At 46.1% G+C, this 15549-nt stretch overlaps 1 pseudogene; it reads left to right on the plus strand.

The window, feature by feature from the left end:
• Window positions 1-14856, plus strand: part of LOC134076052 (zinc finger protein 501-like) — a 31613-nt pseudogene extending 16757 nt beyond the window's left edge.
• Window positions 14857-15549: the final 693 nt, after the last annotated feature.

Below are 15549 nucleotides of genomic sequence, written 5' to 3' on the forward strand. Positions count from 1 at the left end.
TATTATTGCCTCGTCTTCCTCTTTTTTTTTCCCTTTTTTTTTGCGGGGGGGGGGGGGGGGGGGGGGCGGTAGGGATACCTCCCTGAAATGACTTTTTGCAGGTTGGGATGCCTGCTAGCATAACAATAGATTATGGGAACAGGCCCATATGTAAGGGCTCTGTTGACCAAGCTGATGGTCCTCTTGTAGGCCATAGCTCAACATGCAGCAAGGTGGGGACGGGGGATGGAGTAAGTGAACTGAAAGGTAATGGATATCTGCACCAGACTCCATAAAGGATGTCTATAGTATTGTGATATCCTGTGTACTCCAGTCATAGCATTGGGTTCAGTCATGTAAGGAGGCCTGTTTTGCTTTTGCATGAAATGGAGGCAGCTCTGTTGCTTAAATGTTATCACACTGTTGTAAGCAGCTTTGAATAAATTAGTCTACCAAATTGATGAATGTAAATATATTAAATAATAGTTGTGTCATCAAAACATTGTTTTTCTTACAGTTTTTTCTGAATGCTAAAGCACTAATCGTGATTCTTGTAGCACAATTTCTAAAACTATTAATACATATAGCAAAACTAAAAGCACAAACACTGCTTTGAACTCAGTTTGCAATTTTGTAACACACTTTGCAAAACTGAAGGCACAATTCACTGCACAACTCTATTTTTGCGGAACTTTAAACACAACTCACTACTTACACTCAATTACCAAATGTCCAACACACTCCTAGCAAAATCATACACATGTATGGCTATCATTAACACTATTTTGCCAACTGTCTTGGCACATTTTCACATGTGAAAACTGTTTTAGATCATTAGTTCACTTTGCAATCAGCCTAAGTAGTGTAAATAAGGCACAGGTAAGATATCCGTGTGGAGTACAATGGAAGGAGCAGGAAGAGTGAGAATTAGAGGAGGCCTAGGAAGAGGACGTGGAGGTGAAGGAGAGAGAGGGAGAGGACGACAAGGACAAGGAGCCCGGTGCCTTGGACAGGAGGACATTGCATGCAATGTACTGTAGATGAAATTTTGTGGCCGTACCCAGAGAGATGTCATGATGTAGACAGATTTTTTATTTTTTTTTGTCTCAGTGAAATTACTATTTTGTGTTTTGACTTGTATTTGTTTTGATGAGTGTGAACACCAATACTTGAAGTTTGGATTCCTATATGTTTACAGAACTATGACAAAAGTATGACCTCAAACTGACATACTCTAACCTATCTTGTGCACAGAGAAAGCAAAAGCCAGATGTGTCTTGTATTCATACCATCAGTGTGTAGTTGACACAATGTGTGCTTAGTAGATGATGGCTTGTGTTTACTGATTGATAAAGAAACACCATTTTTACAAAGGTGTGAAGAGTTAATCAAGCTGTGTTCGCTTTTGAAAGAGAACTACAATGTTTTGATAATTTGGTGAAAGGTTTTGCTATTTGTGTGTAGAGTTTTGCAAAAATAGCCAATACTTACAAAAAAAGTGCTTAACCAATCAGAAAAAACTGTAAAAACAATCCTGCATTTGCTTTTTTTCCTCATACACAATAAATCACTCACAAATAATGTATTTGAATATTTGTGTACATTTTGATTCTTATGTCACTGTAAGCCCTCCCTACATTGCCTATCACATCACCTCTCAGTTCACACCTCCTTCCCACCCCCATTTACTCTGTTGTCCAATCACCTTTCAGTTCACACCTCCTACCCACCCCCATTTACTCTATTGTCCAATCACCCTTCAGTTCACACCTCCTTTGTGGAGATTATGCAGGTATGCAAAACACTCATGCACATGGAACTCCTTCCCAGAATCCTTTGCCAGTCTGTTGTTATGAATTACAAAAGCCTCTTCTGCTGATTGGTCAATGTTTGAATACAGTTGCTTGATTGGTTGGACAGAAATGGGTTTGAAAAACATAAAGGAGTTGGGTCAGATGACTGAACTCATTCTTTTCACAGAGGTACAAGGGTGCTCTGATTGTGGTTGGAGGGAAAGGTTGACTGGATTTAGTTTACACACAACTGCAGTCTGTCTGAGATGTCAAGACTTACTGAACCATCACAAGACTTGATGCCAGTGAAGAAGGAGATAGCAGAAGAAGAATTTGATGATTTCCTGCAAGAGTATTTGCTCAACACCGACATGGAGGAAAGCCCCGGACTGGGACATGGCTGTAAGATGGATACATATACATCACCAATCAAAGAGTCACCAATGGAAATGAAAGTGGAAGAAGAATCCGATCTCAGAGAATATGGTCACCACGGATCTTCTCCTAGAGGTAAGTAGCTGACTGGACTCTTTAGAAGGTCTTGAAGGGGTGGGGGATGGGGTGTGGGTGGGGTGGATGAGTGAACTGATTGGTCATGGAGGTTGGCTCCTGACTCCATAAGAGGGTTTCTTTGCAATATTACTGTCTTGTGTAAGACTGTGTCAATTTTATGCTGCTGTCTTGTATAAGACGGCATCTGAAATATTTTGTTCTTTTATATGAGAAGGTGTCTATGCTATTTTGCCATCTTGTATGAGAGGGTTTCAACTGAAGTTTCTGAGTGAGCCAACATTCAGAGTTGATGGATCATAGGAAATTCCCCCACACCCCAACATATACCTGAATCAAGCTCAGTTGACCAGGACACTCATAGCCATTGACTGACTAGTGAATTAGCATGCTACATTCCCATGAGTGAATCCAATTGACTTCCTTTACGAGCCCAAAGCAGCACACAGAGCTTAAGACAATAACACCCGTCAGAGGACAACACAACCCACTCTCTCACATGTGAAACAACACAGGAAATGTCTCCTGCTCCTGAGCCATTGTTAGGGCTCCTATCACAACAGCAGCAGGAACCTACTTACTGGTTTTGTGCTCATTTTTTTCTCCATTAAAAGTGTCTGTGAAGCAAAAACTGTAAGGCCCCGGAATGTGACAATAATACCCGTCAGAGGACAACACAAGCCACTCTCTCAACCCACTCTCTCTCTCTTGCTGTGAAGCAAAAACTGTAAGTTTATGGGGACAATCTCATATGTTTTGTTGACCAAACTGATGGTCCTCTTGTAGGCCATAGCTCAACATGCAGCAAGGTGGGCAAAAGAATTTGATGATTTCCTACAAGAGTATTTGCTCAACACAGACATGGAGGAAAGCCCCGGACTGGGACATGGTAGTAAGATGGAAACATGTACATCACCAATCAAAGAGTCACCAATGGAAATGAAAGTGGAAGAAGAATCCGATCTCAGAGAATATGGTCACAATGGATCTTCTCCTACAAGTAAGTAGATGACTGGACTCTTCAAAAGGCCTTGAAGTGATGAAAAGCAAAATCCATAATGATGTTGTAGCCAGTTGCATTCCTGCTCTGTCTGTCCCTTCCTGCTTCCCCTACGCACTGAATGAACGTGTGTTTGCCCCGCCCCCCTTGTTAGTGGAGATCATTCATTCAGGCCATGGCGTAGTATAAAGGAGTCTGGTAGGTAAGACCACCTTCCTCTCTGTCTCCCTCCCGATCTGTCCCTGGGTTTCATACAGGAGCCTATCGCCAGGTATGCCGAAATTCCGCTGAATGTTTTGTTATTTATGCTTAAGCGTTAACACTTTTCCCTTTCCACCTGTAGCTCACTCGGGCATTGCCATATGGAACCTGACCGGCGCGTAGCCCTAGTTGTCTCTCCTCTGCAGGTATGCATGTTCAAAATATTTATCTCCCCTAATTAGTCACACGGAGTCTTTGTTTGATGCCATTGTCTATGTATACTTGCAGCTTATGACCACGGCCCGGTGTGTTCGTGTAGTGTCCTTTATGGCTTAGATCAATGGCCACGAGTTTTGGTATGTATGAAACCTGAATGTTGTTGCCGCTTTTGTTGCACATACGATAGATCTGATTTACTATTTCCATTACAGGTCGCATGGCTTAGCCCCGCTGTCTGTTTAGTGTGGTCATGCTGCTGTCTTGTCCATAGCGTTAGTATAGGTCTAGGCTAATTTCCTGTGTTTACGCTACAGCTCCTCCGCGTTGCGGTAGGTTTCCGGGGGCGGTTTGTGGTGCTTGCGTGTGCTTGCTTGGGATTTCCCTGTTATGTCCGTTTCCTTGTTTTGTTTGCTTGTGCGCTTTCTTTTGGCTTGTGTGTATCCGTGTGTGCCTCGTTTGTTTTGTTTGGTTTCGGTTGCCGTGTCGGCCCCCCCCTCTAGAGTAATGCATGCGGGTGGGTTGTTTTGTGTGTAGCTTTATTTTCCTTTGAATGTTGCATGCTTGTATCGCTGCTAGGGTGGTTGCCCATAATACCAACAGCTCTCTTCATTCATTACGTATGATATGCGTGTGTGTGTTCGCTGCTGCTTCTTTTGATCAGTTTATGCTTTGGCAGGCTAGTGGTTTATCTTTGGCGGGGGTAGCTAGTCACCTGGTGGTGGGCTTGTGAAATTCACCCTGGAGTGTAGAACTATCACTGAGTGTATTAAGGAGTATTGGTGGTGGCTTGCTGTGACAGTGGTGTGACACTTTTCTGCAGTGAGAGTGCACGTGTGGACACCCCCTTCAGATAGCCTGCTCCCCCCTCCAGGTAAGCCCTACCTGCCGGTATAATTTTCTGTTTTCTTTTAGTGTTGCATTCCCAACCAATGTTTTAATATTAATTGTTACAACTCATGTCTATTTGTGCTGCAATCACACGCAGTACAGTAAGAAAATAATAATAATAAAATATATTTTTATATCTTAACCCATGCCAGTTCTTTTCAGTACGAGCATCACATCACACTCCCTCTCCCCTCCCCTAAACAGTCTTTTTCAATAAAGAGATATTTGATTGTACTGGAATTCACGTCTCTGCCTGTGGTATTTGAACCTGTGCAATTTGAGGTGTAATTTGTATACTTGATATTGATCTGGGGTCCCTGGACACTAGATCCAGGGTGGCGTAGTCGACAACCATCCATTGGTCCGGTCACATTTGACGTAGATTCGGCAGGAGTACATGATCAAGGTGTGGACGTGAATTCCATTCTGTTTTCTTTTGTATTGTTTTCTTCTCTTGTTACTGTTAGCGTTCAATAGACTAGATTAAAACGGACAAGACAGCAGCTGACCTGAAGACCTCGGACCAGGACCCTCCTGATCTTCTGGATTTGTCTGGCGCCTTCTCGTCAACTGAACAATCTACTTTATTCTGCCAGTAGAATTGCACAAATATGGAGGAGGAGATGCAACAATTGAGAGAGCTGATTACTCAGCTTAAGACTGACACTGCACAGCTCCGTCAAGAGCGGGCTGCAGCAAATGCTAATGACTCTGCCTCTCCCTCTAGACGGCCTCTGCCTGACAACCCTGGTCCATCACGAAGTGATCCAGCTCGGGGTCCATCTGTCGAAAGGCTGATATTTGTTCCCCGTGACCGTAAATGCCCATCATTTAGGGGTGCTTCAGGTATGTTAATTGATGAGTGGGAGGAGGAAGTGCGGGCATGTATGAGGGCCCGTCATCTTTCTGTAGTAGACCAAGCCTTTTTTATTTATGACCATTTAGAAGGGGAAGCACGGGACGAAATTAAATATCGCTCTGATGCAGAGCGGGAAAACCCAGAAAAGGTCTTTGAAATATTGCATGAACTGTATGGGTGTTCTAAGTCCTATGTGTCCCTACAGGAAGCGTTTTTTTCAAGAAAACAGCAAGAGGGAGAGAGTCTACTTGAGTTTTCCCTAGCATTGATGCATCTAATGGGTAAGGTCAAACAAGCTGCACCACGTGAAGTTCTTAATGTTGAGGTGATGTTACGTGACCAGTTCATTGAGCATGTGTATGACGGTTCCCTCCGTAGAGAACTTAAGCAGCTGGCACGGCGTCAACCTGCAGCCACTCTATTAGAAGTCCGTAGCGAGCAGTGCTTGAAGTGGGAAAAAATAAGTGCAGGAACTCTAATTTTCTGACATTTGACATTTGTGCGGTGAAAAAAAAAATCAAGTCTTTAGGATGTGTTGGTTGAAAAACGTTTTTTATTTAATAATTTTTTCAAGCACTAACCTATAGGCCTAGGTTACTTTTTTCTAATTAACAAATGGAATATGGAAAACCACTAAAACAACACGAACCAGATCAGTGCAGTATAGCCACTTGTAGGCCTAACAATAGACTGGGCTAATAAGGGCCCTAGAACCAGAAACCTTTGGGCTAAAGGCCCAGATGAAGAAAACTGTGAAATAGGCTGTAGGCCTACTTTACATTGATTTAATTAACAATAACTGGCCCAGAACAGAGATTAGGTCAAAAGTCAGAACAAGTGGGTAAGTGTGACTGTGTCACTTTCTATTGCTATTTTGGGTCCTGAAATGGCATTTCAAGCATCTGCCATGGCTATATGACAAACAGGGGTCTGAATACAACTTCTGATATGAAAAATAAATTATTTTGAAGTGGGGGATATGGAGAGGTATGAAAAAATGCAGAAATTTGATGTGATTTCCAAAAAGGATTTCTCGTGATTATAGCTAATTACACAGAGGCATTCTATACGCCGTTGGAATCAGTAGGATCTCTTGTTCATTTTGATATGTAGTTTGCCATAGGGCAGTAACGAAATCGTCAGATATTTCACAGAGACGAATGGGTATGACGCAGAACTGAATGTGCCATTCATTTTTGAAGGTAACTGTAATTTTCAACGCTAATTATCTCGCGAACCGTTCATCACAGAAACTAGCGGCTAGTACCATTGGAAAGGTCAGGTTCTGCAGTTTCATATGATATGCATGTTATTTCTGTGCGATTTTCCCACGCAGCAATAAGACCGAGAAGAATGGGTGCGGCCGCGGCCGCATGGTGCGTCTCTCGAAGAGGGAAGAGAGGGTCTGCCGGCGGCCCGATGGTAATCTTCTCGCGGCCCGGTAGATTGAGAAACACTGTGATAGGGCACTGTTGTGGCTCGTGGGTAATGTAGTCTTTCATCGGTCTTGTGATATTGTCTATTCACGGGCCACTGTGACTGTCACTGCGTCGGATCAGTTTCAGTAAGTACCGGAACGCTGAAAAAAGTGGCGGAACCCAAAAGACGAAAATACAGAAGTTCCGGAACTGCGTTCCGCTGCGTTCCGGCCCACTTCAAGCACTGGTAGCGAGGCTTTGCGGTGGGAACGGGAGGGAATGCCAGGGGGCACCCGGGGACGTAGTCACTCTATGTCATCAGCCTATGGTTATCAGTGTAAAGTGTCTGGCGAACCTCACCATGTGGTGGGGCCCCAGGGATCTGAAATGGTTGAGCTTAAAGAGATTCTTAAGCGGCAGCAAGAACAGCTCAACCAATTAACACAGAGCATGGCTATGCTACAGGCAGGACAGAAGCAGGGCAGACCCCTTCGAGACACCCCTGTAGTATGCAACAGGTGCCTGAAGCCTGGGCACTTTGCAAGGGAATGTGATGGAGAACGAGTCCCTTTTCGCTCTCGATCCATGTCTCTAGTCTCTGCCAGGAATAGCAACCCTAGGCCCTCCAATTCCAACCAGGAGTTGGGAAACTAATGCCCACTGAATTGCGGAGCCACAGTTCAGGTGGGGCAGCTCTTGGCTCTAACAGTAATATGGGGGGGATGGGTGCTGTGGCTAAGCTTATGTCGTCATGCCCACACTTAGAGGTTAACATTGGAGGGGTTAATGTTGCATGTTTGATGGATACTGGGTCAATGGTGTCCACATTAGTTGAGAGCTTCTTCTTGGAGCATTTTAAACCTTGGGGCCAGGACCGACTACAATCCTGTCACTGGCTGCAACTCAGGGCCGCAAATGGATTGGCAATCCCTTATGTTGGTTATCTTGAACTAGAAGTCTCCCTTTGTGGGAAGATCATCCCAGGATGTGGCATCTTGGTGGTCAAAGACCCCCCTGGGGGTTCTAGGGTTCCTGGTGTTCTAGGAATGAATGTTATTAGTAAGTGCTATGAGGTTCTTTTTGTGCAACATGGAACATCTTTGTTTGATCTACCCCCTGTCTCCCAGGCCCCAAGCACCCTTGTCCATGCCCTGCAGCAGTGCCACCAGTTCGCTCCGGTCTCCCCTAGCTTAGTGGGTAAAGCGAAGTTGCGGGGACAACAGTCTGCTCGCATTCCAGGGGGATCAACTAAGTTTGTGGCTGCTACTTGCTCTGATAGGTTGGCTGGGGCTTCAGTCCTGTTTGAACCCCCCGATTCTGGTTTGCCTGAGGGACTGCTGTCCTCTCCAGCACTAGTGCAAGTCTCTAGGGGGACTGTTTACGTACCTATTGTAAATGTAGGGACTACTGACATCATGCTGTACCCACACACGGTACTAGGGACCTTGAGTTGCGTAGATGTGGTTAGCCTCCCTAAAGATATTGCTGAAGTCCAGTCAATAGGAGCCATCACCGTAGCAAAGCCTCAAGCTAGTTCCATCCAGACCCAGATTGAATCCCTTGATCTATCTTCTCTTGATGATGCTGATCAGACTTTGGTTAGGTCTTTGCTGCTTAAATACCAGGGTGTGTTCTCAACCCATGACGGGGATTTAGGTTGCACTAATTTGATCGAACATGAGATCCCGGTACTGGATGAGATTCCTGTTCGGCAGCGCTATAGGCGGTTGCCACCCTCCGAGTATGATGTCGTAAAGGCTCATATTAACCAGTTGCTCGAGGCACAGGTCATTAGAGAGAGTTGTAGCCCCTACGCCTCCCCTATTGTCCTGGTCCGCAAAAAGGATGGGACCCCACGGCTGTGTATGGACTATCGACAACTGAATGCCAAGACCCGCAAAGATGCCTTTCCCCTCCCTCGTATTGAGGAGACGTTGGATGCACTTTCTGGGGCTTGCCTCTTTTCAACCATGGACTTGGCTAGTGGTTATAATCAGGTTCCGGTGCTGGAGAGGGATAAACCAAAAACCGCATTTTGCACACCCTTTGGTCTTTTTGAATACAATAGGATGCCCTTTGGGTTGTGCAATGCCCCTAGCACATTTCAGCGCCTCATGCAGCGGATCTTTGGCGATCAGAACTTTCAGTCATTGTTGCTATACCTAGATGATGTGGTGATTTTTTCATCTACTGTCTCACAGCACGTGGAACGGCTTGAGGTGGTCTTGCAGCGCCTGCAGACAGAAGGACTGAAGGCTAAGCTTGAAAAGTGTGCCTTCTGCAGACCAGAAGTGGCGTATCTTGGGCACGTGATCTCTGGGGCCGGCGTTTCCACAGACCCCAAAAAGGTCGAAGCCGTAGCCAATTGGTGTCGTCCGCGTCAAGTGACAGAGCTCCGTTCCTTCTTGGGGTTCGCCAGCTACTACCGCCGTTTTGTGGAGGGCTTCGCAAAATTGGCGGCACCCCTGCACAGGCTGGTGGCGGAGCTAGTAGGAACCAAGAAGAGGAAGGGTACCGGAAGGGACTTTATGGAGGCATGGACAGAAGACTGCGACCGTAGTTTCGAGAGTTTGAAGACCAAACTCACCACTGCCCCGGTGCTGGCGTATGCCAACTTCACTCTACCTTTTATCCTAGAGATTGATGCCAGCTATGGGGGCCTGGGGGCAGTCCTCTCTCAGGAACAGGAAGGACGAGTTAGGCCCATAGCTTTTGCTAGCCGGGGTCTCCGCCCTCCAGAACGGAACATGACAAACTACAGTTCCATGAAGCTCGAGTTTTTAGCCCTGAAATGGGCAGTCACGGAAAAATTCCGTGAATACTTGCTGGGACATAAATGCACCATCTACACGGATAATAACCCTTTACGCCACCTTGGAACTGCAAAGCTAGGTGCAACAGAGCAGCGGTGGCAGGCTCAACTTGCCCTGTTCGATTACGAGCTCAGATATCGGCCGGGCAAAAGCAATGGGAATGCGGATGCATTGTCCCGGCAACATCTAGACTCTGATCCTCACCCCCAAATTGCTGAAGTCCTCGGGACCCCCCTCCCCATACCTTTACAGCAAGTAGTAAACCCACTGCAATCTTCTCAGTTCAGCCAATCTGCCACCCCGGTCTTTCCTTCTCAGACTGCCTGTGATCTGCGTGTCTTACAGACAGAAGATCCTGACATAAGGGCTATCCTGAGCTTCTGGAGACAGAAGAGACGACCGACCTTCAGGGAACGCCAACACCTCTCTGCCTCCTCCATGGCCCTGCTGCGGCAATGGCAGAAGTTGATGGACCTGGGGGGTGTGCTGCATCGACGGACCTATCGCTCTGATGGCGGGGAGGAGGTCTTCCAACTCGTCTTGCCTGCTGCTATGAAGGCTACCGTGCTCACCCAGCTTCACCAAGACCACGGCCACCAGGGGATCGAACGAACACTGGAGTTGGTCCGTCGACGCTGTTTTTGGCCAGGCATGGCAGCAGAGGTAAAACAGTGGTGTATGGAGTGCGAAAGGTGCCAAGTGGCAAAGAATTCCACTGTGGGGGCCCAGAGTTACATGGGCCACCTTTTGGCCTCACGGCCAAATGAAATCTTGGCCGTGGACTTTACGGTTCTAGAACCATGTCACAATGGGGTGGAAAATGTTCTGGTCCTTACAGATGTGTTTACTAAATACACCCTGGCCATCCCCACCCGTGATCAGCGTGCGCCCACTGTAGCCCAAGTTCTGGTGAACGAGTGGTTTTTCAAGTTCGGCATACCAGCCCGGCTCCATTCTGATCAGGGGCGTTGCTTTGAAGGCTCAGTCATTCAACAACTCTGCCACTTCTATGGCATCGTTAAGTCCCGTACCACGCCTTACCACCCAGCTGGCAACGGACAATGCGAGCGCTTTAATAGAACTATGCACAATCTGCTACGCACATTGCCCAACACGAGGAAAAGGGAGTGGGCCACCTACCTCCCCCAACTTGTCTTCTGCTACAATAGCACTCCGCATCAGTCAACGGGTGAGTCCCCCTATCTTCTCATGTTCGGGCAGGAGCCCCGGTTGCCGACCGACTTCCTGTTGGGTAGAGTTCAAGAGCCCGACATTGGCACGGTGCATGACTGGGTACAGGAGCACCGCACCCGTCTCCAGGTGGCGTTCACAAGGGCCCAGGAGCGCCTGAACGCTGCGGCTTTGAGCCGCAAGGAACATCATGACCGTGGTGTGAAAGAGGCCAGATTGCTCGAGGGCCAACAGGTCTATCTGAGAGAGCATGGAATAAGAGGGCGCCAGAAAATTCAAGACCTTTGGAGCTCCACGGTCTACCAAGTTGTGAGGGCCCCAGTAGGAGAGGGAGCAGTTTATACGATTGCACCAGTGGATGACTTGACCAGGAGTAAAAATGTGCATCGCACCATGCTTAAAGCTAGATTGGGGACGCCAAGCCAAGCTACACCGGCACCCATACCTCCCCAAGCTTCACAGATGCCCTCACTTCTACCAGAAGATGACCCTGATCCGGATTTATGGGTACAGGTGACTAACCCGGAGCCTCACTCCAGGGAGCCTGCATCTCCCCGGACGACTGAGACCCTGGTTGACGAGATTCCGCCTACCGCTGAACTCTCCCCTGACCGTCCGAACCAGACCGCTGAGCACTCTGTGCTTACAACTACTACTGCACCTGCACCCCTTACGTTCCAAGAGGAGTCTCCAACTAATCCCCTTCGAAGAACGTCCCGAGCAAAAGCTGGACAGCATTCCAACGTGTATCATCTGCCTCAGAGTGCATGTCCATCTGCAACTGGGGGTGCGACCTCCTCTTGACTTGTGCCTCAGACCCCCCACTCTGCCCCCCCCCCCCCCCCCTCCACCCTTCTGTGGCTTATCGTCGGGCCGACGATAAAACACTGGAGGGGTGGATTGTAGCCAGTTGCATTCCTGCTCTGTCTGTCCCTTCCTGCTTCCCCTACGCACTGAATGAACGTGTGTTTGCCCCGCCCCCCTTGTTAGTGGAGATCATTCATTCAGGCCATGGCGTAGTATAAAGGAGTCTGGTAGGTAAGACCACCTTCCTCTCTGTCTCCCTCCCGATCTGTCCCTGGGTTTCATACAGGAGCCTATCGCCAGGTATGCCGAAATTCCGCTGAATGTTTTGTTATTTATGCTTAAGCGTTAACACTTTTCCCTTTCCACCTGTAGCTCACTCGGGCATTGCCATATGGAACCCGACCGGCGCGTAGCCCTAGTTGTCTCTCCTCTGCAGGTATGCATGTTCAAAATATTTATCTCCCCTAATTAGTCACACGGAGTCTTTGTTTGATGCCATTGTCTATGTATACTTGCAGCTTATGACCACGGCCCGGTGTGTTCGTGTAGTGTCCTTTACGGCTTAGATCAATGGCCACGAGTTTTGGTATGTATGAAACCTGAATGTTGTTGCCGCTTTTGTTGCACATACGATAGATCTGATTTACTATTTCCATTACAGGTCGCATGGCTTAGCCCCGCTGTCTGTTTAGTGTGGTCATGCTGCTGTCTTGTCCATAGCGTTAGTATAGGTCTAGGCTAATTTCCTGTGTTTACGCTACAGCTCCTCCGCGTTGCGGTAGGTTTCCGGGGGCGGTTTGTGGTGCTTGCGTGTGCTTGCTTGGGATTTCCCTGTTATGTCCGTTTCCTTGTTTTGTTTGCTTGTGCGCTTTCTTTTGGCTTGTGTGTATCCGTGTGTGCCTCGTTTGTTTTGTTTGGTTTCGGTTGCCGTGTCGGCCCCCCCCTCTAGAGTAATGCATGCGGGTGGGTTGTTTTGTGTGTAGCTTTATTTTCCTTTGAATGTTGCATGCTTGTATCGCTGCTAGGGTGGTTGCCCATAATACCAACAGCTCTCTTCATTCATTACGTATGATATGCGTGTGTGTGTTCGCTGCTGCTTCTTTTGATCAGTTTATGCTTTGGCAGGCTAGTGGTTTATCTTTGGCGGGGGTAGCTAGTCACCTGGTGGTGGGCTTGTGAAATTCACCCTGGAGTGTAGAACTATCACTGAGTGTATTAAGGAGTATTGGTGGTGGCTTGCTGTGACAGTGGTGTGACACTTTTCTGCAGTGAGAGTGCACGTGTGGACACCCCCTTCAGATAGCCTGCTCCCCCCTCCAGGTAAGCCCTACCTGCCGGTATAATTTTCTGTTTTCTTTTAGTGTTGCATTCCCAACCAATGTTTTAATATTAATTGTTACAACTCATGTCTATTTGTGCTGCAATCACACGCAGTACAGTAAGAAAATAATAATAATAAAATATATTTTTATATCTTAACCCATGCCAGTTCTTTTCAGTACGAGCATCACATCACACTCCCTCTCCCCTCCCCCTAAACAGTCTTTTTCAATAAAGAGATATTTGATTGTACTGGAATTCACGTCTCTGCCTGTGGTATTTGAACCTGTGCAATTTGAGGTGTAATTTGTATACTTGATATTGATCTGGGGTCCCTGGACACTAGATCCAGGGTGGCGTAGTCGACAACCATCCATTGGTCCGGTCACAATGTGTTATTTGTGTATACATATCCTGAATTGTCAGTGAAGGGCTTAAGCTTGTGTATTGCTGTTGATGACAGTAAAAAGTATCATAATGCTGTCTCTAATTCTCTAATGTAAGTGCGTGAATCTGTTTTCATGTATAACTATTCCAACAAATTGTCCATCCTAAAACTTAAAAGCACAAAACCCAAGTGAAGAGGGCTGATATAACTGAATGTTATTTTCCTTCTCAAACATTTTTAGGAGTTCTTCAGAAGATCCAGTCCAATGAAAGAGGGGATGCTGAGGAAAATCAAAAGACAGAGGGATGTCCCAATGGCTCCCAGTGCAGGAAGACATTATTACAGCAACAGAAATCTCTGCAGCCATGTGGCCCCATTGGAGATCAACATGAATGTTCTCAGTGCTTCAAGACTTTTGCTACTCCTCGGGCTCTCCACACTCATCAGCAACGTCACAAAGGAGAAAAGCCACATTCGTGTTCACACTGTGGAAAGGCTTTCATTACAAAGGCTGAGCTCAGGTTACATGAGAGGATCCATACTGGAGAAAAGCCCCATCAGTGTTCAGATTGTGGAAAGAGTTTTACTCAGGCAAGTAATCTCAAGATACATCAGATGATCCATACTGGAGAAAAGCCATATCACTGTTCAGATTGTGGAAAGAGTTTTACTCTGGCAAGTAATCTGAAGATACATAAAATGATCCATACTGGAGAAAAGCCATATCAGTGTTCAAATTGTGGAAAGACTTTTATTTCAGCAACTTGTCTGAAGAGTCACCAGAAGGTGCATACTGGGGAAAAGTTGCATCATTGTTCAGATTGTGGAAAATATTTTTCTGAGGTGAGTAATCTGAAGAAACACCAGAGGATCCATACTGGAGAAAAGCCATATCAGTGTTCAGATTGTGGAAAGTCTTTTACTCAGGCATGTACTCTTAAGAGACATCTGATGAGCCATACTGGGGAGAAGCCATATCATTGTTCAGATTGTGGGAAGGGTTTCAAAACCAGTAGAGAGCTTACTGTCCATCAGAGAACACATTCTGAAGTAAAGCCATATCAGTGTTCAGATTGTGGAAAGACTTTTACTCGGGCAGATCATATGAAGACACACCAGAGGATCCATACTGGGGAGAAGCCATATCATTGTTCAGATTGTGGAAAGACTTTTTCAGAGGCAGGTTATCTGAAGATACACTTGATGATCCATACTGGAGAAAAGCCATATCAGTGTGCTACATGTGGAAAGGGTTTCAAAACCAGTAGAGAGCTTAATGTTCATCAAAGAATACATACTGGAGATAAACCATAGCAGTGTTCAGAGAGTGGAAAGACTTTTATTTGTGAATCTCAAGTGAAGAGACAGCAGAATATACATACTGTGTATAAGTCTCATTACTGTTCAGATTGTGATGAGACTTTTACTGAAGTGAGTAATCTCAAGGCACAGAAGATCCATGCTTGGTAGTCCTTGGGTAGAATGTCTTTATGTATTAAATGCCATTAAATTGTGTTTAATTTCCTGGTACAGCAGAGGATCCTTTCAGCGAAGAGACCATATCTTTGTTCTCAATTTGATAAGATATTTATAATAGGTGTCACACCAGTGGTTCAGTCTCGTGCTGTCTCTGTAGTGTCATGTCAATATTAAGATGTTGGATGGTCAATTCCTATGTAGTTTTGAGTCTGTTCCTGCACTGTAGTGGGATTATTGGTGACAATAAAACACTTTTAAAATGATACTGTTTTTTATTTGTGTTGATATTTTATTGTGCTCCATTCCATTATCTAAAACACACAAAGAGTTCATGCTCCATTAGTCACACAATTCAATTCACATTTAGCCAATCAGCTGCATGAATGTTGTAACTGATATGCCAACAGATTGTGGTAATGATTCCCATGTGTATGGGCACAGTTGACACATCGGATGGTCCGTGGGTGAGCAGGGCCATAGCTTAACCTGCAGAAAAACCTGCAGAGGATGGTGGGTGGGGGTGGGGTGGGGTGGATGAGTGAACTGAGAGGTCATGGAGGTTGGCTCCTGACTCCATAAAAGGGTTTCTTTGCTGTGTAATTATTTTGTATAAGAGGGTGTCTATGCTATTTTGCCATCTTGTATGAGAGGGTGTCAACTGAAGGTATTGAGTGAGGCAACATT

This window comes from Sardina pilchardus, chromosome 1 (assembly GCF_963854185.1).
Source record: "Sardina pilchardus chromosome 1, fSarPil1.1, whole genome shotgun sequence".
Classification (NCBI taxonomy): domain Eukaryota; kingdom Metazoa; phylum Chordata; class Actinopteri; order Clupeiformes; family Clupeidae; genus Sardina; species Sardina pilchardus.